Genomic DNA, 22,821 nt, shown 5'->3' with positions numbered 1-22,821 from the left:
CACGCAAGTGCTGACTTTGCATATTGTTCTGGAACATGCAGAGGTACTTTCTAAAAACATACACATAAGGGGAAAAATAATTGCTAAATTATTGTTTCAAAAAGAAATATATTGTTGTCGCATTGCGGTTTTAGAGCCATGGAGACAGTATAACTGACACCTCCAAAACACAGATAGTAAACATGGTAATGAAAACAAATGTGTTAAAGTGTGCACAAGGGCCCAATTATGCACTTGCACAAAGACTTCAGTGGGAGTTCTGCATGTACTGCAGCTGCAGAATGATTCCCACAAGGAATGAGGCAACTAAGAAAGCTGTTATAGCTACTGTCCCAACAAACCTATTGTTTGGGGAGTTCATTTTCAGCAGCTCCTCCCACATCCCACACTAATGGCAGACCAGTGCTGTTACAGCTTGAAATTTATGCAAGATCAACCATGTAATGAAAATTATACCAGTTTATAATTATTATCTTTTATTACTAGCAACGCTGTGTGGAGTTCATAGAATTGCAAATCTAACAGAAGAAATACTTTTCAAAATAAAAATTCAGTCTATTTGTAATGCTGAAATGAAGAAAATGGGAACCAGGATAATGGAGAGCAGCATTAAAGAAGTACAAAGGTAGTATCTTGATTGAATTTTCCTATTCAGTCTCAGCCTGGTTTTGCCCATTTCTTACATTTGTGCCAGCCCTGCTCTTTTCTGTAACTGCTTTTTGAAAAATATTTGTTAGACAAATACCTATTTCATCAAAAACACATTCTAAGTTCATAAGTTTTCTGAAGTGCTATTATGGCATTGCATCTTTTAACATATAATTATCTTGATCTCTAAAGCACATAAAAATCTCCCACACTTTCTACCGAGACTTAGGAATCGTCAGCTTGCTATGGATCAAACTAGTAGTAAGGACTGATCCTTGGCCACACCAGGTGCACTGGATCTAATCACACCGATGACAGACAGTGGTTAGAAGTCACTCACAACTTCTCAGATCTCTGAAACTGAGTCTGTGATGGTAAAGGCAAAAATCAGTCCTAACTAAACCAGGCCAGTCTTTCAAAGAAAACCTTACTGACCCCTGGAAGAAGTAGGGATCTAAGTATGCTTTATCAAACAGAAATTGAGCCCTTAAATCCTCATCTGGAGCAAATAGGCTGGAATATAGCGATCCAAACATACAAAGATTCCTGTATGTGGTGGTCAATGAATGTCAGCAGCTGGTCTGCTTGTTCAAACCACATATTCCTTCATCTAGGACCATACAATTTCCCACATACCAGGTGACAGAATCTGTTCTGCCATCAGAGGCAGTTTATATTATACATCATAAAAAAACCTGAAAACTATGTCAATTAGAAGAGATAAGATATCCACAGACCAGTGCCCTTCCTAAAAATCCCACCAACTTCCAAACCACAACACTTACAAAAATATCTTGTCTAGCGACATTAGTGATGCTGTGTTTTTCTTTATAAGGTAATATAAAAGGATGTGACTCTGTCAACCAGATGTGACAAATCAAAAGTTGATATTAGAAATGTTAACATAAGAAGCAAAAAGCAAATTAGAACCCTTAAAAAATATTTTAGGTATTTGGTGTTTGCACTCTTGTGAAAATGGCCAGTTATGTTGTATTCATATTTTCTAAGAATCTCTGTTTACACAGTTTCCAGTTCATTTTGTGGAGAAGCATATGCAATGTACAAATAGAAAAATGACAGAAAGACAGAAAGACAGAAAGATAGATAGACAGACAAACAGATCTTCAGTTTGTGAAATCTGATGCAGCTCGAGTGATGCTGACTCTCTAACACAAGCTTGACGAGGCAGTCCTCATTTTTCAATGCCCATTGATTAGGGATCCAAATATTTCTGTATGTTTTTATAGTGATCATGGTCTAAAGATGGAAGACACACAAGGGTTTCAGGAAGGGATGACTTTTTTCATTACAATATTTTTATTCGCAAAATTAGACAATTATTCTATTAGACAATAGAATAGAATATTGTACTCCACATACAGTGATGTAGAATTATCACAACGAAAGTCTAAGCTAGCTCAATATCCTCGCTTTTTCTTGTGTTTAATGTTTTCATTGTTGCTTTTACTGGAGTTGTAAGCAAGTAAACAGTAATATAAAGGGAATGATTAGTTTTGGTACTGAACAGCAAATCACCAAATTAAGACAAGCTGGTTTCTGACATCATCAGAAACATCAAAATCCTTGCAAGGCAAGATGTGGGGCAGATGGAGGGCAAGCCCTGGCAACCTTGAGGATTCTAGGCCAGGAAGAAACTCAGTTTAAGTATGGTAGTTTAACTCCTCTGATCACGTCATCTGGTAATTTTTCATATCTGTACATTTATGTCTCTCTGTATAGCTTTGAGTCGGTTATATGTTTACACAAAATTGAAGCTTTATCATGTCCATAAAATGAAAACCCATATCCTCAGGTGGCTAACTTACTGATATTTCATTAGTCTTAAACTTGGTAGTCTTGACTAGTCCTATTTCTTCTGTGATTCATTCACAGCCTTTGTCCTAATCCTAAAAGCTACCTATGAAGAGATACCTGCCTTAGGGAATACTTATCTAACTCTCAGGAGAACTAAGTTAAGAACGTCTAATGAAAATTGTGAGAGTCGGAAATGAAGCTTTCGTAAGCTTCGTAGCAGCACATTATGGAATGAGCTGTCAGAACAATTTGTATTTGTCCGTTGCAGCTTTTTTAGATTCCACTACAAATCATTTCTGCATCTATTCACAGAAGAAGTCAACCACCAGCAAAGATACAGAAAAACAAACAAAACATAAGGAGGTTTTATTAATACTAGTTTAAGGTAGAATTCTCAGCAAGTTTTTCTTTGGCAGCAATCCAATATATTGATTTAACACTCAGACAGATAAAGTATCAAAATCCGGATACTTATCCAAACAATAATCTAAACCCTTTGATGCTATTGCTGCACTTCTTACCTTTGAGAGCCTCAAAATCAAAATATCCAGGTTGTTTTCTCCATAAATGCACTTCAGAAAAATGAATACCTCATTTCTCTTACTTTTTTCTATAAAATTAGAGATAATACTTTATTTTTAATGACTTTTCTGTCAAAGTCTATTAGCCATAATGAGTACCTCTGGTTTTCACATCTGCAAACATGAAACTTCAGTACTTGTTGAGCTTCTGATGGGTCTCTGAAGCAAAAGTGGCGCTCCATGGAGGAATTACACTATATTAGAATAAACATAATGAAATCATTCTTCAAAAGTGTATTAAGTTGCACAAGGCTGAGTTTGCAATATCCTAAAATGAGAAGAAAGATCTATTCAAATATGAATAAGTCAGAGATTATTTGCGAGAGGGAGAAGTCTAGCTACAAGTACAGGTGCTTTAAAGCGCAAACCCACACCATTAAGCTCTGGCACAGCTGTTTCATAATAAATAAAAAAGAGAAACAGGAGAAACACACATTAAAGTCTCGTATGATACAACCTACGAAGAAAAAAAGTCATTTGTTTGTAAACTACTATCACATTAACAATGGAGGCCAATTGAGAAAACCTCCAGATCTGACAGGATGATTTTAAACTAAGAGTGTGGAATTGTTTATTAAGACTTTGAGTGACAGTCTAATATATTAAGTCGGTTCAGAAGATTGTAAAATGCATTAGCATTAGCAATTTAATACCTCCAACAAATTTAACTGTCACTCATGAGCATATCTGTCCTTGTTAAAGGAAAAAAAACCTGAAGCGCCATCTTTGTCTTGATGGACAATAAAGTTAGAAAAGGCAAAAGCCTTTCTCTCTACATTGGTGATGAGAGAACTGTATTACATTTATCATAATTAACTTTCACAGTTGGCAGCATTTTTTGGCAAATGTGTTATTTGCTCAAGCTTGTGAAAGAAGTTTTAAGAACTAATCATTGGAGCCAAGCCTTAGCTTGCAATCATTTCAAGGCTGGATTTTAATCAATTTAGAAACGTAATTACATGCCAAATGTGTACACAGTTACTTTGATTACACACAAAAATCGGGCAGTTTCATAGTCAACTAACTGATTGTAGGCAGTTGGGTGCAAAATACCTCATCTGAACGAGCAGTTGTTCGTAACCTTGTGTTACAGCCATGTGGGGAACAACGTAGCAACTTTGTTAAAAATCAGGATCTTTAAAGGAAATATTTCCAGTTTTCAGTTTTATTCTGGTGGATACATTTTCTATGCTGCTTTTTTTTAATAATATTTTAATTGTCACTATAATAGAGAAAAAAATAACTTTTAAAAAGCTGAGCAGAAAAAAAATCAAGTTGAAAAGCAGGTACTCGAATATACTGTGTGATGTAATGTCCATCAGACAACAATACAAGGGTTTCAATACAAATAACAGAGTAGAGCTGTTACGATTTTTGAAGAAACAGAATTAACAAAATGCCAGACGATTGACATGAATTGCTGAATGAATTAAATGCAGTGTTTAGCTTACTGTAATTAACAGGCCTGTGTTATTCAGGAGTGCTTAGATAACTGCTGCATGTTTATGAAAATGTTCCTGAATCCTAATATTTGTGTGACATCCAGTATAATTAATTTGACAATTAGTGTCAATTATTTGATGGTCTCACATTTGAAAACTTTCAGATCTCCACTCAGGGAGCAGAAGCAGCCGCCCAGTTCCTTTGGTGACCAGTGACAGAGCACATGAGCAGCAACGAACTGATGAAATTAATAGTTTGCTTAATAATAATCAGGATTGACAGGTTAATAACAAAGTCACTACCTAAAAAGAAGTCACATTTGTGACTATAATTTGAAACAAATAATTTAATTGCCTCTTAGGATAAATGGTAACGATATTGCACATAAACAGAGCTAGAAGAAACAGGCATAATATTAAATAGTTTGCTCAGAATTGCACCTACAGTGTTTTTTCTACCAGTATATTCAACCTAGACTTGCTCACGGAATAATTATATCTTGGGGCATTTCGTCGGTAAAGCACAGAAATAGGAGGTGACAAACTGAGTGGCAAGAACAGACACTGAGGACAGCAAGCAGTTCTTATTCTTCCCGTGCAGTAAGAAATAATAGGAAGCAGCACTTGCCTGTTCCAGCTTGGGACATGCCCCAGTGCAAGTTTTGCAGGTAAAGAATTATCCCATTAGTCTCCATTTAGTAGAACAATAGATCAGAGATGTTCCTAAAACCAGCTTTTACAACTAAAAATGTTGATGAAGTGTTTATGTTTTCTTATTTCTTTTCTACCAGTAGGTAAACACCAAACAGCAAGTAACATTGTTAGCTGGCAGGTTTTGTTGCTCAGTTGTCAGTTAGAAGATCTTTCTGAATCAAGCTGTTTCAAATAGATGGTGAAAGCAGTAGCCAGCTGATTGCTGTAAGTCAGCTGGGGATTGAGCCTCTCCTTGGAAGCTGTTTGTCAAAACAAAGGCCAAGGTATACAATTAGATTTGATAAAATTCTTGAGATCCAAGCAGCAGCCCTCACAGACGATGACAGATCTGGCTAGGAAATACTTATCCATTTCTCCCTGAAAAACGTTCTCACTGGTAGATAATCTTCCCAGTGACAGATTCTCAGTGGTGCTGGTGTTGGTAACATGCAGCTTCCAGCTGCAGAGGCCCAAGTGTCCTCCGTGGCTGCTGGTGTCTCACAATTGCTTTGTCCCATTGTCTGACAAGTCGTGAGTAAGCTGGTCGTGTTGGAGCAGGACTTGGTGTCTGTGGGCAGGCTCAGGTGGTCGAAGGGATCCCTCCTTCCCTGCACTGCAGCTGCTCTGGGAGGGCCCTCTCCAAGCAAATCCAGCCACCCATAATTCTCCCTTTGCTAACTAAACCCTTTTTTCAATGCACACAAGGAGTTTGAGACTGAGTAGTAAAGTGAAATGGGGAACTGTAATAATAATAATAATTTTTATTATTATTATTGACCTTGCCACCTCCCTCATCCAATTGTCCATTTAGTCCCAAACCAGTTGTCCTAGCTCAGCGCAGGGCACAGCGTGGGGCCAGGAATCACTGTGTAAGATCAGAGGAGAGGCCAGGGACAGCCAAAGTCAGCATTTTCCCTGAGGAAAATGCTCATCAGTCTTCAGCCTGGAAAGGATAATACAGCAACCATTGATAATATTGAAGAGTTTAAATTTAGAGCCTTCTCCAGCTGATTTGTTATTCAACTTCCCTGTCATTTTACACCTTGATTATTGGTTTATTCCTCTTTGCCATTGAAAGTGCATTACTCTGATGAAAACAAGAAATGCCATCCCCTTTACTCATTCCAGTGCCTTTTGGAAGAACTGCTCTCTCCAAACGTTCCCATCTCTGCTACCACAATTAATTCTCCATACTTTCTTCCTTTTTTCTCTAGTACAACGGAAGGGAAAACTGTAAGGAATGGTTTATTTGGAAAACAAAACAACATAAAGCAAGCATCATTTACTGGAATTTAACCCTTCTCCTCTGCTCTTCTCTCTTTTCTATCCTAGAATTTTGGATTCTTTCCAAGTTTACCAAGATCTGTATGTAATGTCTTTTCAAGCTCCGGATAAAATTAATCTATAAAAGAGATATGACAATTGAGAATAGGAAATGCTACCTGTAACCGCCTTTTTAGCATCAGATGTACAAATTAGATCTCCCCTTTCACTTATAATTACAGATTGTCCTTCTTTGAACTGGTGAATTAATTTTTTTTCTAAATAACATAAGAAAACCAGTTTTACCCCTTATTGTAAAACTATGCTACATTTAAAAAGATGTATACTTCCTACGTGATTTTTTTATCAAAACTGTACCATTAAGAGGCAGTTTAGAGAAATGATGACTTTTTATAACTTGATCTTAAAGCTGAGTAAAATCTTCTGCAAAATGTAGATTTACAGACCTGAATAATTCATTTAATCTGTGAAACATGATTGAAACCATGTTTAGAAAGAGCTGCCTTGGGCCTCCAAGGCCAAAGGGAAAGTATTACATTTGAATCAGTTTGATTTTGTACTTCCTTGAAACATAAAGTGTCAGCGTGAGTGCAGAGATAACAGCAAACCCTCACAGGGGGTTTGTCAGGATAAAGCCAGGAAGATTGTGAGGTGCTTTGATAGTACAGTAATAGGGGTCAAATAAGCGCCTAAGGTAGGTAGGTACATCCAGAGCAGAATACACTTTTAATATTTTTTTTAAACTATGTAGCATTTATGGAGAGGTGGTGAAATTTCAGGTGTTGCTTGAGTAGTTGTATTCCAGTCTCATAAGTTGAAATTCAGTTTGGACACCGATGTCATGAGTTCATTCAAAGATGTCAGGACCCCAAGCACAACGCCTCTAATGACCATTCTACAGGTTTGCTATCAACAATGAATTAAAAAACGGAACAACATAATCTCTTTCCTCCAAAATCCAAACAAAATTTAGTGTCAGGGGCTTTTCCAAGGAAAAATAAATAAATAAATATATACATATATACATATATATAGATATATAAAAAAAATATATATAAAATATATATATAAAGTAATTGAGAATTATGTTCTTTCCCCTTAGCTCCTTTTCCCCTGCTGCAGTTTTAGTTCCAGACCAGGTCATGTACAAAGAGCTGAGCTTCTCTACACTGCTCCAGTCCATAAGATTCAATCATTCTCTAATTAACGAGTTGGTGGTTGGTAACAGAAAAATATTTAAGTTTATAGAAGTGCTGAGCCTATTCCTCTTACAACACATCACATTCAATTTGCTTATTCTGGAAGGTAGAAGAAATTGAATGTGCAATGTAATTTGTCCAAGCTTTGGAAAGTGAATATTCAAGTTACACTCAGCTGCTGTTTTTTTCAAGACAAGTTAAAATACCAAAAAGCAGCAGGGGAATACATTGTTTGTGTTCAGTAACAGTGAAAAAAAGGTACTTATCAGTAAAAAGTGAAGTGTGCTGAATGTGCAAGGCAACATATATTTTCCAGGCTTGCTGATCAGTGTAAATCTAAAATTAATCTAAGGAACACTGGTGTGCTACAAAGGCTTTCCTTGGTGAGAGGTGATGACTTTTTTTTTCCCTTTTTGCTAAAGAAGGCAACCAGAGAAAATGTGGTTCCAAATGACCTCTTCTTGAATAGGTTTGTTTTCTTTTTGAGTAAGTTTGTTCTCCTTATATGTATCAGGTGCCTTAAAGAAGAGGAAGTGGTATTCAAATAATATCTGGATTCCTCTTTTCCCACAGAGTGCCTTCCGTCATGTTGTTAAATGAGTGCTGAACAGTTCTGCACCCTCGACATCTGAGAACAGCCAGTAAGATCTGGGAGACACTCAAAAATAAGGAAAAGAAAGCTTCAGATTATCGGTAATGCACAATATATTGAAGCACTGAAAAATAGCTTTATAGCTATTCCATCAGTGTATGTAACCCTCAGAAAGAATGTAAATTTGGTTATTTTAAACAAAAGCAGTATTTATAACCATGAGACATCAGCATAGTACAAAGCTGCACAATGCATTTCAAATATGGAATTTAGGTTCACATGACGGAATTCAACAACTCACAGTGTTTGCTATTTCTCTCCACTGGGCTCAGTACTATATTGTCAGGGTGGGGGGGATTAAAATTGTTCAATGATACCCTAAAGACAGGAGGTACAGTAATTTCTTTTGTGTTGCTCTGTGTTTTCACTTTAAGCAGAGGAAGAAGCACCCAGTGCACAGGATGTGCACCTAGGGAGTATTTTAGCAATCTGAATAAATGATACAAAATAAATACTGTCTTCACTTCTCCACCTGTGAGGCAGCATGCCAGTGCCTGATATTCAGCAGTGCATATTTTCTATCAATTTGATATAGAGTCAAATCCCTTTGCTAGTCAAATGTTTCTGTGGATGTTTTTGTTTAGATGAGAATAGATTTTGTTGTTGTTGACATAATTTCAAGAAAAGAACTTCCAGCTCAGAAAGCCAGTCCACTCTAATACACACTGCAGCAATCTTCTCCAAACAGCAGGTCCGTGCACAGAATCCATCGTGTTAACGAAGAGCCCGCACAAATGCAGCTGGGTTCTTTAGCAGCTCTTTCCAGCACCTCCATTTTGAATGGCAACATCTGCTGGAGAAACCTGTGAATTTTTCTGAGGCTGTTTATTCCTCCCCACGTGCAAAGTCCATAGTGTAACGGCTTTGTTCCTGAGATCAGCATGATTTTTAACCAGTATCACCGTTCTAAAAATGTAAGTGTACTTCCTGACACGTGTGGCTGCACAGAATGCTTCCAATTAGATTCTGGTGGCAGTAAATAGCACTATTTCAATCATACTGGCACCTATATATATTTTTGTTGTTGTCGTTTTTTCCTAGAAGATGACTTCCAGGCAACCACAGACATTAAAATATAGCAACACAAACAGATATTATGGATTTAATTCAGTGGTTTGAAATATATCAGACAACGTTAATTCCCACATCCCTTTCCAGTCCATTAAATACTCTATTTTTTAATTGAAGTTATAATATTTATTTGCTCATTCTCACCTGTTTTGGTATGCTACATTTCTTCAGTAATTTCTCTAGTGATTTGTGCTTGGATTAGTTTATTCCTTCCATTATCACAGATTTAATTGTCCCCTATCATATAGAAAAAGCTGCATGCCAAGTTCTAGTTGATGTTACATAATTTAGATTCAACTTTGTTTTGAAAGTTTCACAAGCAGTGAGATCCTCATTGTTTTATAGAAAATAATAATAACCGTACTAGATTATCAAAGAAGCTGGCATCAATAAAGACGAGTCCACAGTATTCAAACTTCCATTTCAGCAGGTTAGAATTTACTTCTTCCATCAAAAAAGAACTTATTCTTTTACAGTGAAATATATATTACCAGCATATTAGAGCAATCTTTCAGTGTGTTGAAAAATATATCACTTAATGGCTGAAATATTTGTTAGTTGAGAAGTGCATTCAACCTTAACCTGGTTGGGCTTTGGTTGTAAAACTCTGCTTAATAACAGCCACTGAAGGGAGGAGGTCTGGGTTTGTATATTTTAATTTCACTGCTTCTAATTTTTGCAGGAATCATATGAGACGATTTAAGCCCATAAATTGATACTTTCAATTCACTATTTGTGCAACAGTAACTCAAGTATGCAGGGCATCTGTGTACCGATCAAAACTCCAGGAAATGCTACAAATTGACAGTTTTGTATTAAACCAGTGCCGAAGCCACTTTATTCTCCGCCACTAAAAAGCAGCATGTGAATTACCCAGGACAAGGCTCACCTCTTGTGATGAAGAGAAAAAGTTAAGGCCGTTGTGTTGTCTCAAGCCAGCCGTGCCATGTAGGGAATGACAATGAGATGAGAATGGATCTGCAATGTGACCACACCTGCCTGCGGTTTTAGCCTTGTGGTCCTGCTGGCGACTGGAAAATGCTAGAGGGCACTTCAGTGTTTCTTAAAACCAGCCACACGACCATATTGCCATTTCACAACCAGAGTAGGGCGGAGCGAGCACTTCTGCACCAGCTTCAGAGGTTACAGTTTTATAAAAAATGATACTCCAAGAAAGGTCATCTTTGTTTCATGGCAGTCCTAAAAATCAAACCAAAGCTCTCTTTCTGTAGCAAAGCTAAGTTATTTTCAGTACTTGGAAAACAAACAGGAATATCTTCTCCCACTCAATGCAGTTACCAACAGTCTCTAAGAATATGGCCTGTGGGATGACTAGATGAAATACAGTTGCGCTTTGCCATCTCAGTAATTCACAAGAACTTAAAGTGCTAATAAATTCTGCCATTTGAAATTTATTGCAGAATTTAAATCTGCTGGATGTTGTTTAAATCAAGGGCATTTATACAGATTTCAGTAAACCCTGGGATGAGACTGTAATGTTCACATTAGGGGATGATGTTACAATGAATAGACTTACAAAGAGAAGGTGATTAATTTAAAAAGCAACCAGAAAAAGACACATCATGTATATACACACATCTACAGCAGAAAGTTAGCTTCCTGTGTTTTGACACCCTTTCTAACACAGCACTGAATAAATCCCCATATTTCAATAATATGTGTAAATCCAGTAACATTGTAATTCCAAATTGACAGATCAGTAGAAGGCTAAAATAAAATAACAATTTTAAAAGGGAGATATTATGGAATTGCACCAAATCCAGATTGTAGGCATCACGTTAAGGTAAAGTCGCTGGGCTGGATTCATCAAAGAGATAGCAAACAGGGTTTCTGGCAGTTTTGAATTTCAATGAAAGAACAGTATCCTTATTTGTCACGTGGAGAGGCAGATAAATGCTGAATATTTCCAGCAATAATTAACATAGGCCAGATAACCTCATTAAAAAGCATGAGGAGCTTGGAGGAGTACACCTCAGTGAGGAGCCCTCGCAGACTCCCTTCTAATCCCTCCAGCAGAAGTCAAGGTTGGACCCTTGAGTCCGGCCATGAAGTGAAAAACTCCTGCAGATGATCCTTCTGTTGCTGCTCTTGCCAAAGCAGGCTGCCCCTGGTTCGGTCAGGGTGACTCCCATGTATCTCATCTTGATTTCTGATAGAGAACTGTCAAGGTGAGAAGTCATCTGGAAAAGGCAGTATAACCTGGAGTCACAATATCTGTTTTCAGAGATTGCCATCAGTTTAATAGTCTCCAAAATGCATCATTTTCCTGATGCAGTTCTACTTGCGGAACGCAAACAACCACAGGAAAGTATCCTGATAATGAATGAAGATAAATATCAGGACTTTTCTGGACAAGTAAGTTCCAAAGTTTTCTCTTACAGAGAATGATCCACCAGCTGCCATTTCATCTTGTAAAAGTGGGATTGCAGCTCAGGTATTTTACTGTAATTACCATGGCTGTAGGTCAGCACAAGGAAAGCAGTGTCTCAGACACAAAAAAATCGCATAGGCCCTTAAAGATCAAATCCCAACCCATCGAAATTCTGCTTTTAAGTCTTTTGGTGATCAGGATTTCTCAAGTTTTTATAGCAAACATTTATTTAGTGGTTAAAATGTTATGTCAGCCAGATCAAGCCCAGAAAACAAAGAAAAAACGAGCCATACTGTGGATAACTGTATTCAGAAATTATGTAAAGATACGGTGCATTCTCTTTCACTGAGTCTTAAAATCCAGACTGGATGTTTCTGAAAACTTTTTTATTTCAACCAGAAGTGTTGAGACAGAACGTCAGACTGGTCTCCTTGTGGTTTCTTCAATCTTAAAAATTATGAATCTGAGAAAATATTTATAAATGGTATAAAACATATTGTTGTTTTGGTAACACATGCAGTCCCTTTGAAGTGACTTGTGTATAAGTATGTATGTAGTGACTAAGCTAGAAGGCAACGGAGAATTGGTTTTGATAAATTAGGGAGACCACAGGAAAAGGCAGAAGTGTCAAATTAACATTAAATGAATATGTCAGTGGAGGTTATGGACCAGAAGTTCAGGGAAGACCAGAATTTCGCTGCTTAGACTGCTATCACAATATTCCCCAAAGCACTGAGTGTTTGAAACCACAGTGTTGCTGCTTATTAGTGAATAGCATAACAAGAACAGGAAGACCTTTGAAACAGAGAGAGAAAAGAAAGGATTTTTGATGAGTCCTGTAGCACATATATATTTTCAGTTTAAAAATTAATTTAATCAGCATTAATGTATGCTACTTTGTAATAATACAACAATATTTGGTTCGTGCAATCCTTTTTTCCTAGCACAGAGACAATTGTCAGTGTTTGTTCTTGTTCTGCAAGCCAGTGCTTTCATGAGAGAGATTTTGTGTGGCACTGGAAAATGATTTATGTGTGTAAGCAAAGTCAGGAGAAAGTCACAGATTTTAGTATTCTCTAGTACTTTCTTTAACTTGAGCAGTACTTTCTGTCCTGTTTCTTTGATGTACTGGATGCTCGATATCACTAGCAATATAAATCCTTGCTTCAGTCTTATTTACATAGACAGAAGTTATGTAGTGACAAGGTCCCTTCAAGGCTTGAATGGTTTGTTATTAACATGTACTAAATAGCATCTGGTATCAATCTTGTCCTACAGACATGCCTGTAGTGATTTAAAGCTTTCATTCTTTGAATTCAAAATCTAATTTTTAATGCACTTTCTGTCAGCTATCTTCACAGCTTTTAAATGAGATTCTGTCATCTTGACATATTCACAGATACATTGAAATTTAACTAGAAAAAATGAAACAAAAACTTCTCATGTCTAAATAAAATGCCTATTCATGCTCATATATATTTTTCATTATTATTGGCTTTCAGTTATTTACTAATATAGAGATCAATAACATTTTATTTACTGAATGGTAAACCAAAAAGTAACTGCTTGTGTGATTTGGACATGACTGCTTAATTGTTTTCCAAGATGTTATTATTAGTTAAATGAAAAAACAGTCATAGACCTTAATTTTCAGATTAACTTATTTGTAAAGCACTCAAAATTTTACCTGCGAAGCCACACAGCAACGTGCTCCGTGAATGCCACACTTAGTATTTTTTCACTCATCTGCAAAATCCACATGTTTAAAAGCAGAAACAGGGTAACAACAGAATATCTATCGTTCTAGGATGCCTATGGGGAATTGTTTCAAACTGATGCCTTTCTCCTCACTCCCACCTCTATCTGAGCAGCCATCTTAGAATCTATTGAATATTCAATGAAGACCACTAGCTAGCATCGGTTTGGGAAACTCCTGAGATGGAGCGTGTTGGTATTAGCTCTTTGGACCTGTGCAACACAGATGGGTATTGAAAAGAATGCCTTTAGGCATAAATAAACCACCATGAAGATATCTTTGGCAATGGTGGTGATGAATATTTTTAGTTTTCCCATCACTAAACCGTGAACATATTTCTTAGACTAAACTGCAACTTTGACTACACTTAAGGCCAGTTTCAAGGAAAAACAAACACATCATTTCGTTAGGGCCAAGCCTATAGGGAGGGTAAGGAAAAAAGAATTCCCAGGTCAACTAAATTAAGTAGCAGTTGCGCAAAAGTGTGTAAGTGGAAGGAAAGACATTCCTCCTTCTTAGTGTCTTTATCTGTGCCCAGGTACAAGCTGACAGGACATTAATTGGAAGGAGAGCCAATGATGTGATTCTCTTCCTTCTTTAGCTGCCTTCTGCGTCTTTTGTCCAGCAAAGATTGATAGCTCCAGAAATGACAGCATTTGACAACTGAGCTCTCCATGATGCCACTGGGGGGAAGTCTGGGAGGTTCACGCTGGTGCTTCAGTTAGTGGCATAAGCAGGGCTGGCCAAATGAGTCACAACCTCGCCAGTCCAGCTGTCGCAAGTGATGAAGGCGCTCTGACGAAGGACTTCAACAGAGTGGCAGTGGTAGTGCCAAGCAGACTTTTCCCTGGAGTTAACCAAGAGGTGGACACTTTAAAATCCCATTGCTGAATATGACTGATGTGAATAGAGAGCTGCCTGGGGTCTTGGAATTGGTGATGATATTTAACAGTCATTCGTCACCTTAATATGTCGTCCTTCATTGAAGTGTATCAAAATGCTTTACAAACTTTTATTAGGCCTCAAAATATGCTAAAGAACGTTATCTTCCTGTTTTACAGGTGACTACAAGTAGCTGCTCCACAGTCACAAGTGGATCAGGGACACACTCAGACATTGAATGCGTAAGTCCTGAATCTCATCCGTCTCTGATTACTGAAATACACATTTTCACAGTGTTGAAAAATGTGGTAGAATAATTAAGTTTTTGTTCCTACAAGTTACTGCTGGTCTTAACTTTACCTCACCTCACATTACTTACTGTATCCGTTTGCTTGTTTTGTAGAACACTGAAACCTAGGCAAAAAAAGAGTAAACCAGTTGGATATAAGGCTTGAACTGCTAAATGCATATGATTAAAACTGACAGAATTTACGAGTAAGATACAAATAAGGCAACTGAGAAATAACAATAAAGAACTATATCTTTATTTTTTTTTTTTACAGGAAAAGCCAGAGGGGCCATGAGCCTATTGTAATTGATATGAGGGATATGATGACAAGGGATCTTGTGTGCTTCTTTCCCAGGATTACCTCTGCATGCCTTAGTCATCCATATTGGCTGCCCTTTTTAACTCCATATGTAGTCTTCTTTGAATGTCATACCTAATCCATTATTTTATTTTTTTTTCTGAGATGACATATATAGCTTTCGGGGATAAATTACATTATCTGTGAGCGCTTCCATTTAGAGTAATACTTAAGTTAGACTTATGATAGGGGTGGTTAAGCACCAGAATTGGCTGAGGTGGTGAAACCTGCATTACTGCAAGTTTTTAGAACAAATTAGGCAAGTTAGGCATGGCTTCGGTCTAGCTTTGCCTTGGTAGGGGGCTAAGACATCCTCTCTTACATTCTATTACTCTAAAAAGGAGTATGACAAATTATTCTTCACTTATTGAAGTCTCATGCAGATTTCTCTGTAGATTCCCCAGCTCTTACTCATTCTTCAAGAAATGTCTCTATTTTCTTGAACTCCATTGCACAGATCTTCTAGGTATCTTGGCCCCGTTATGATTCCATATATATATAAATTTAACTGCACAAGGTTTTTCTCTCCTACACTGTCCTGTCTTCTTTCTTTCATCTGACAATAAAGCTTCTACTGTAACAATGTCTTTTATTCTGTTGTGAATTTAAATTCTTTCTTTTCTAGCTTTGATTTCACACACAAATGCCGCCGTCTTTTAACCAGGACTGGTCCATAGAGAAGGCAGGTATGAAGAATCTATGTCTTCTTATTAAAACGTTGAAGTGTAAGTAGAAAATGTGCTTTGTTTTTGGAAAGGCACTAAAAAGTTATAATTTAGAGATTAGCTGCTCAATAAGAAGGAGATGTTGAACATTTCTCATCTCTCATCAACTCAATATCAATTGTTATCTCTTCAATATCAATTGTTATCGCTTTTCCCGCACTTTCCATTTTATGTGTAATTACTATTCATCATAGTTATGAAGTGTGAATTATGAATTATTCATGAATTAATGAATAGCTTAAAATTTGAAATTTAACATCCAAAATGCATTCTGTGGTGCTCATTTGCAGCTAGTCCTCTGGATTCTGTACTGTTGTTTGTCTCCTGATTGTCACACTGATGTCTTGCTGCTTTTGGCTTTGTCACTTCTGTGGTTCAACACGAATAGTCCCAAGAAAGGATCCTGAAGGCTTCTTCAGGAACGCTGCATGGCTTAGTTGAAGAGGGTCAGATTTGTTCTGGATACACTTTTAAAATAAATTATGAAAAAGAGTTCATGAAGGTTTACTCAACAAAAAATGGGAATAATTTTCCACTTTATATTCTTTTTCGTGCTTATTTCAATTCAGGATATGCTCGTGAAGAGGAAAAACAATCAGCTTTTAACTGTATTTTAACTGGCGGAAAAAAATGGAGGATTCAGATTTGATGGATTCTTCAGATTTTATTCAAGTACAAGTGAAATGTTTAAGTCCTGCAGTCTATATTTAAGATTACATCACTGTGCATATTAGAGCCATTTCCTTGGTTTATTTTGCTTAGACAGAATTTAGTGATGAAGATTAATTTATCCAGTGTGTTTCAGGTAATGCTCACAACAAGCCAAGCATCATTAAGATCTCCAGAGTCTTATCATTAACTACTCTTCTCATGGTGCTGAGTTTACCATTATGAACTGGCAAAATTCAGTTAGGCTTAATAAAACAACTACATTTGTCCAGTTTTGGATCAATAGCTCTTGTTTTGTTCTTTAGCCCAATGGGCATTAATACTTAATCATCTTTAGCCAGGAAATGGTACTATGACTCTAACGTGTCTTTAAGCAAAAGAACATTCATTATTGGATGTAAAGTCCTTTAGATTTTCCTTCAACAGTATATTCCTATGGGAAGGCATGTAGCAAGAAACATTTTTTCAGCAGTTTTACCATCGTGCATCCTTAGTTTTAATTGCCACCATACACCATTTACAGAACTGAAATTTATCATGCTTACAGCTGAAGAACTGTGTTTCTAACATCTAGACATTTACATTTATAAACTTCACTTTCCAACTGTCTCCTGAGCAATAAGTAAATTTATTAACTTGGACCAGCTTTGGTTAATTTTCACTTACTTTTCTGTAAGACAGCACAAACTTTTTACAGAGAATTTTAGTAGTGGCAATTATCACCATTTTTGATTACTATGAACTTGTATTAGCCTTTTTTCAGTATAAAAATGAAATGAAAGCCCTAAGGGATGCACATCTAATATTCAAGATTTTATCACTTTAAAGACTTACTGCAAATTGTGTAAAAGCAAGCTCTGCACCTTCTCAAGGCACAGAGTTTTAATCATTTTTATATTTCTTTTATGAAGAGATTTTCTTTGCATCTAAAATAACCTAAAAGTGTCTCCAGGATCAAAATGACTTACTTTTTGCTTCCCTTTCATAACTATTTTTAATATTGTGTTCTTTTTTCTAATGCTATATTAACTGCAGTTTTACAGGAGCCAAGACTCTTAAGCAGTAACTGTATTTGGCACCGGCAAACCTAGTCGAACACCTTGTTCTACCTCCCATTTTCAGGTCTGCACGGGGCACTGTTTTGACACAGGTGCCACAAAGCCTTTTCCTTTCTCTAGGAAAGAAGGCCCCACAGAATACTGCCTGGCACTACCTTCTATTTTTTGTTTTTTAGGAAATTTGCCAAAACCAGAGAGGAATTGAAGCTACACCTTCATCACTCCTGATCAAGCCACTCGGCTTGTAGATTGTTTGATACCTGTCTCTTTCTTCATCTTTGAATATCATCTAAAACTTTAGTCCTAATTTTGCATATTATGAGAATTTACCGAGAAAAATGCTAGATTTATAACACAGGTCAACTCACAGGCATATTATACAACACATTTTATTGTTACTTACACAGTATTTGTTATGAGAAAAAGATTATGTATTAGAGTATTGCAAGAAGTAATTCTAAGTATAAATGGCCTTTTTAAAGATGTAGCATCATCTTCCTTTCATTGCCTGCCATGCTAATAGGAGAACAGCAGATGCTCAGGCAAGACTCAATTCACCTTAATTCGTTCAAGCTTAATTAGCAGCTGGGATGCATCTGGCAAATAAACATGAAAATAGTGACAGCCTGAGTTAAAGGGAAAAAGTAAAAGGCTTTTGTTGATTAACCACATGTTCTTGGTTGTGAGTATTATGTGCTCAAGGCAAAATCATTTTTAGACTCTTTTTTTATAAAGGATGAAACCCCTTCATTCCCTATATTCATGCACAGGTGAGTCATGCAAAAATGGGAGCAGACCCGCTACAAGATGTTCCTGCGCAGGTAAACGTTCGTACCATCACAGCTTAAATATATGGCTCAAGCTTGTATAAACAGAAGAGAGTAGTTTCTTCAAGAATTAGGTAGGCAAAACGGACCCCTTGAGATGTAATTAGGAATTATTTACAACCCTGAATAATGATCATGCAGTATCTTGCACAAAGCAAAATAAGCAAAGCCAATTCTGAAGAGATCCCTACTGCCATTAAATATGTGACTAACTAGAAAAATGAGGGGCATAACTATAAGGAATGTGCAATGCCTTTGCAGAAGTTTTAGTTCCAATGCTCTTGCCTATATAAATTCCATATTTGTGTATTAGCTGTTGCTGAGTAAGTGGTGAAAGTAGCAAGGTTTTTTGAAAGTGGAACCATTTAAAGCATAGGATTCCTTGGGTTCACTGTCAAAGTAAGAGTTTTGGACAATAATGAACAACAGAGAAGCAGCAAGATTATACAGTGGTAAAAGCCAAGCTATTCAAAGCTAAGTATTAGTTCCTAAGGTAGCCCAGAAAAAGGCTTTGGCAGGTGACAGAGAGCATGTTAGCTCTGGTTTTAATTTCCCCGATTTATCTGTATTATATAAGGAGTTAAGAAAGGAATCTTTGTTTCTTCTTATTTATGTAAAACCAGCGACAGCTTCTTTAGTCTATGAAACATCTTCAAAGTCTTTGACTTCCACTTCTGTATTCCATATTAAAGAATCCTCTGAGAGATGATGTTTTATGGTTCACCAGGACACAGTATATCTTATAATCAGATCAATGCAATACTAGTGTTTTCTTGAAAGGAAATAATACGAATTTTTCAAAAACAGGTAAAAAAGCTTGCATAAGAGTGATGGCAGTATGGTAGCTACGGGTTGGAAGACCACTGAAAGGTGACAAAACCTATTGTAAGAAAACCGTATAACTGTGGGTAAAATGGCAATAAACTAGCTGCTGGCTGCTCTCATTTTTTTTCAGGTTCTGTTATCTTCTTCACAGAAAACTCTTTCAAGATTGGTTTAGGCACAGAAAGTTGATAAGAGAGAGCTCATCACAGGGCTAACAGCTAAGGGCCTTGTGCCATCTCTGGGACGTACTACCATGTACACAAACATGTACAGCAGTTTTGAAGATAAACTAGTGTAAACATGGCTTACTTTTGGGCTTTGCATGTCCACAGTAGCCAGCCTGTCCAAAAGCAGTGCTGTTTACTAGTGTATCAGCTAATCAAATGCATTCAGAGTTTCCACTGGATTTTCCTGTTTTCTTTTTTTTCCACGACAGACTGTAATAACCATCTATGTTTTAGAGGATGTTTAACTTCACTTGGAGTGTAAAGACAGAATGCCTAAATGAATGTATGAGGCTGAAACAGCATCAAAGACAGCTTTGAAAGAGGTAAGATTTTTTACAGGGCATTTTATTAGTGTTTATTGGCTTGTGGTAACTTGATAGCTGTGCTTTGCTAACTTCAGCTGCATTCCATCAGTGGCAAACGAGTCAGGGCAAAGCAGATGCGTAGTTAGTGTTCACCCTGGGCATGATGGCCCTCAACAAAGAGTTGAGTATATGGATTCCATCCCTGCCAAACACAGGGCCAGCAGTGCCACTTGGATAACATCGTATTGCCCCCAGGCTGGGAGAGACTGGGGAAGGACAGCTTGAGGTCGTAACGGAAGGTCTCAAACTGAGATTAATCTGAAATACCACTCAACCCATTTCTCTGATATTTATATTTATACTTCTGCAAGTAGTATACCCAGCTTAAAAATACACCTTTTAAATTGACGTTTTTATTTAGGTACCAGCTGGCAAAGTGATTCCATTGGCTTGGGTCAGACTACTAATGCAGGTAACTGCACGTGCAGACCCACAGGCTGTGGGGGGGGTTGAGGCTATGTGCTTTGTCCTCTTCTGATAGAAGCTAGGGTCAAAGTTCTCAGCCGCTTCAGAGGTGCAGAATCAGGCCAACAGTCAATTTTGAGATATAACTGTTTTGTGAGCATAGCAGATGCTGAATGATTAATTATTTATAATGGCACATTCTGGATTATGAATACAGATAAAAACTCAGCAAAAGCTATTGAAAATGAAGTCTAGCTTTTTTATAAAGTACCTAGGGATATTGCATTTCAAAAGTATTCTAGAAGTAAATCTCAGTATTAAAGCCATCTCCATAAGTTTTTAATGTTAAGCCTCTTTAGCTCAACAATGAAAACACTTAACTTCACAGTTTGACAGAGAAGTGTATTAGCAAATGTCATGGAAGGACTATGTCATGCCAGTAATTCATTCTCCTTAGAAAAATTATCCAGCAAAGTCCTTATGATTTATGAGAGGAATTGAACCCAAATTAGCTATCAAATAGGTCATTGGCATAATCACTTTTACCCCATTTTGTTTTAAATATCTATGAGCACCCCATAGACATGACAGTCATATTTTGTGCTTTGCTATCTATAAATAGCACGTTGTGAGTATTTAAAACTGGATCTATAAAGGATTGATTAATTATATACTTCTAACCTGATTTTAGTCTCAAGGATCTATATTGGAAATAACTTACATAAAGTCTTTGAATTTATAGCAGTGAACAAAGACATCACTGGGTTACACTGGCAAGCAAGTTTTTATAGGGTTCTAGATGACTCATGTTTCACTGGGTGCTCACTAATACTAAACAGAGAAGGGTCCTGAGGGGTAACAGAACTAAACCGACTCCATCAAAGTTATTTAAAGGTGGGAGAGTTTGGGGGAAAAGCCATCAAACTTCCTTAGACTTGAAGAAGAACTTTTATTAAATGACTGGGCCAATATTTCAAGTGGCTGTTGCTAAACAGATTAGTCTTGCTCTAAGTTTGGGATTTGTTTAATATTTTAGTGAGCCATCGCAGCCCACTGCCCTGGCAGAAAACTGCACTGGCCTCTCTCAACAAAGAAATTTTTCTGGCAAAGTCGATTAGTGCTGCCTTATAAGGTACTGCTGTTATTTACTGGGTATAATATCATGTTATGCAAATGTTCCATTAAAATAAATAGGCCTGGTAGTTCAGAACAGAATTTAATGTCAGTACAATCAGACAATGTGGGTCTGATTACATTAAGCACAGGGTTCAAGTTCTGCTTCTAGGCCAGTGATTTAACAAATCATCTAGTATTGTATACACTGTGATCAGATGTGCAGCCTAGGTTTTGCTTTGGGGGAATGTGAATATTTTAACTTAATATCACATTATATTAGAACCAGCATTAAGTAACGCTCATGCACTTGGCGTGTTCAAGTGAGTCCAAAAAACCAATAAACATAGTGAAACAAAAATGACCTCTGAAAGTCAGTCTCAGCACACTTTTTTAAAGTCTTTCCTCACTTCCTGTCACAAGCATTTCAGCAAGTGAACTCTTTGCCTGATTATTAAAATACCTGAAAGATGGGCCTGTATTTTTTTTTTCCTCAAGCCTTGTCCCCCCAAACTCCTCTTGACAGCAGTGAAGCAGACACCTCCCCAGTGCATGGACTCACCTTCCGTGGAACTATGGGGGTTTACATCAGCTAAAAATCTAATGGTCTGGGCTGCACAAAAAGGGAAGGATTAGGCTTTACCTGGGTGATAGGACTATGCAACCTCCTGGTATAGTGAGGAGAGCTGACATTATCAGAAAAAGTCAATGCTCAAGAGAAGTAAAAATAGAATAGGCCACTTCCATCAATTTCTGCTCTGGGAAAAGCATGAGGCTAAAAAGCAAAGCAGCAAATGTTTTTAACAGCTATAGATTAGAGAGTGAAAGTGGATCTAAAAACCTTACTTTTTCAAGGTGATGTTCAATACCTATCCAGTGAAGAGATCACAGACTCTTAAAGGGATTAAACCAATGATTACCCTAAAATGGCACTGCCACTTAGAAATAGACTTCTAAATCATGGAGGTTGAAGGAAGGGCAGTAAGGAGCAAGCATGAAGAAGGCTAATGCTAAAGGGCAACAACACGAAGGGCGCTGGGGGGGAGGCTTGGGGTTTTTACCCGGAAAGAGAGACTGCTACACTTAAAGAGTTTGGAATGAGGTTGCCAGCCAGTAAGACAGAGATACTGTTAAGAGGATGTTGCGGTGAGGGGAAAGAAATGGAAGAACTACTTGGGTTTTGGTCATAAATTGAAAGTATCTTGAGCCTTCCTGAAAATTGTAACAGGTAAATTGAAGTCCTTGCTTCCTAAGCTAAGTCATCCGAGAATACAATGTGATGTATAGGCAGTGTTTGTAGTAAACAGAATAATTAGAATAATGTATAGCCTATAGTATGTACAAATATATGCAAGAAAAATGAAGACACCATGATTTTTTAAGCATAGCATTAGAAGCATGTTGACTTTAATGTAATTAAGTTGCTTTCTCCCTATCCATGTTTTATTTAGTTTCTGCAGAATGAAATGTTACTTTTTGGATAAATATTTCTGCATTATGTCATTAAGGTTATTGAATGATAAAGAAGAAGGAAGGAAGGAAGAT

The sequence above is a fragment of the Rissa tridactyla genome, chromosome 4 (genome assembly GCF_028500815.1).
Source record: "Rissa tridactyla isolate bRisTri1 chromosome 4, bRisTri1.patW.cur.20221130, whole genome shotgun sequence".
NCBI lineage: Eukaryota > Metazoa > Chordata > Aves > Charadriiformes > Laridae > Rissa > Rissa tridactyla.
Note: the sequence above shows the minus strand (reverse complement) of the source record.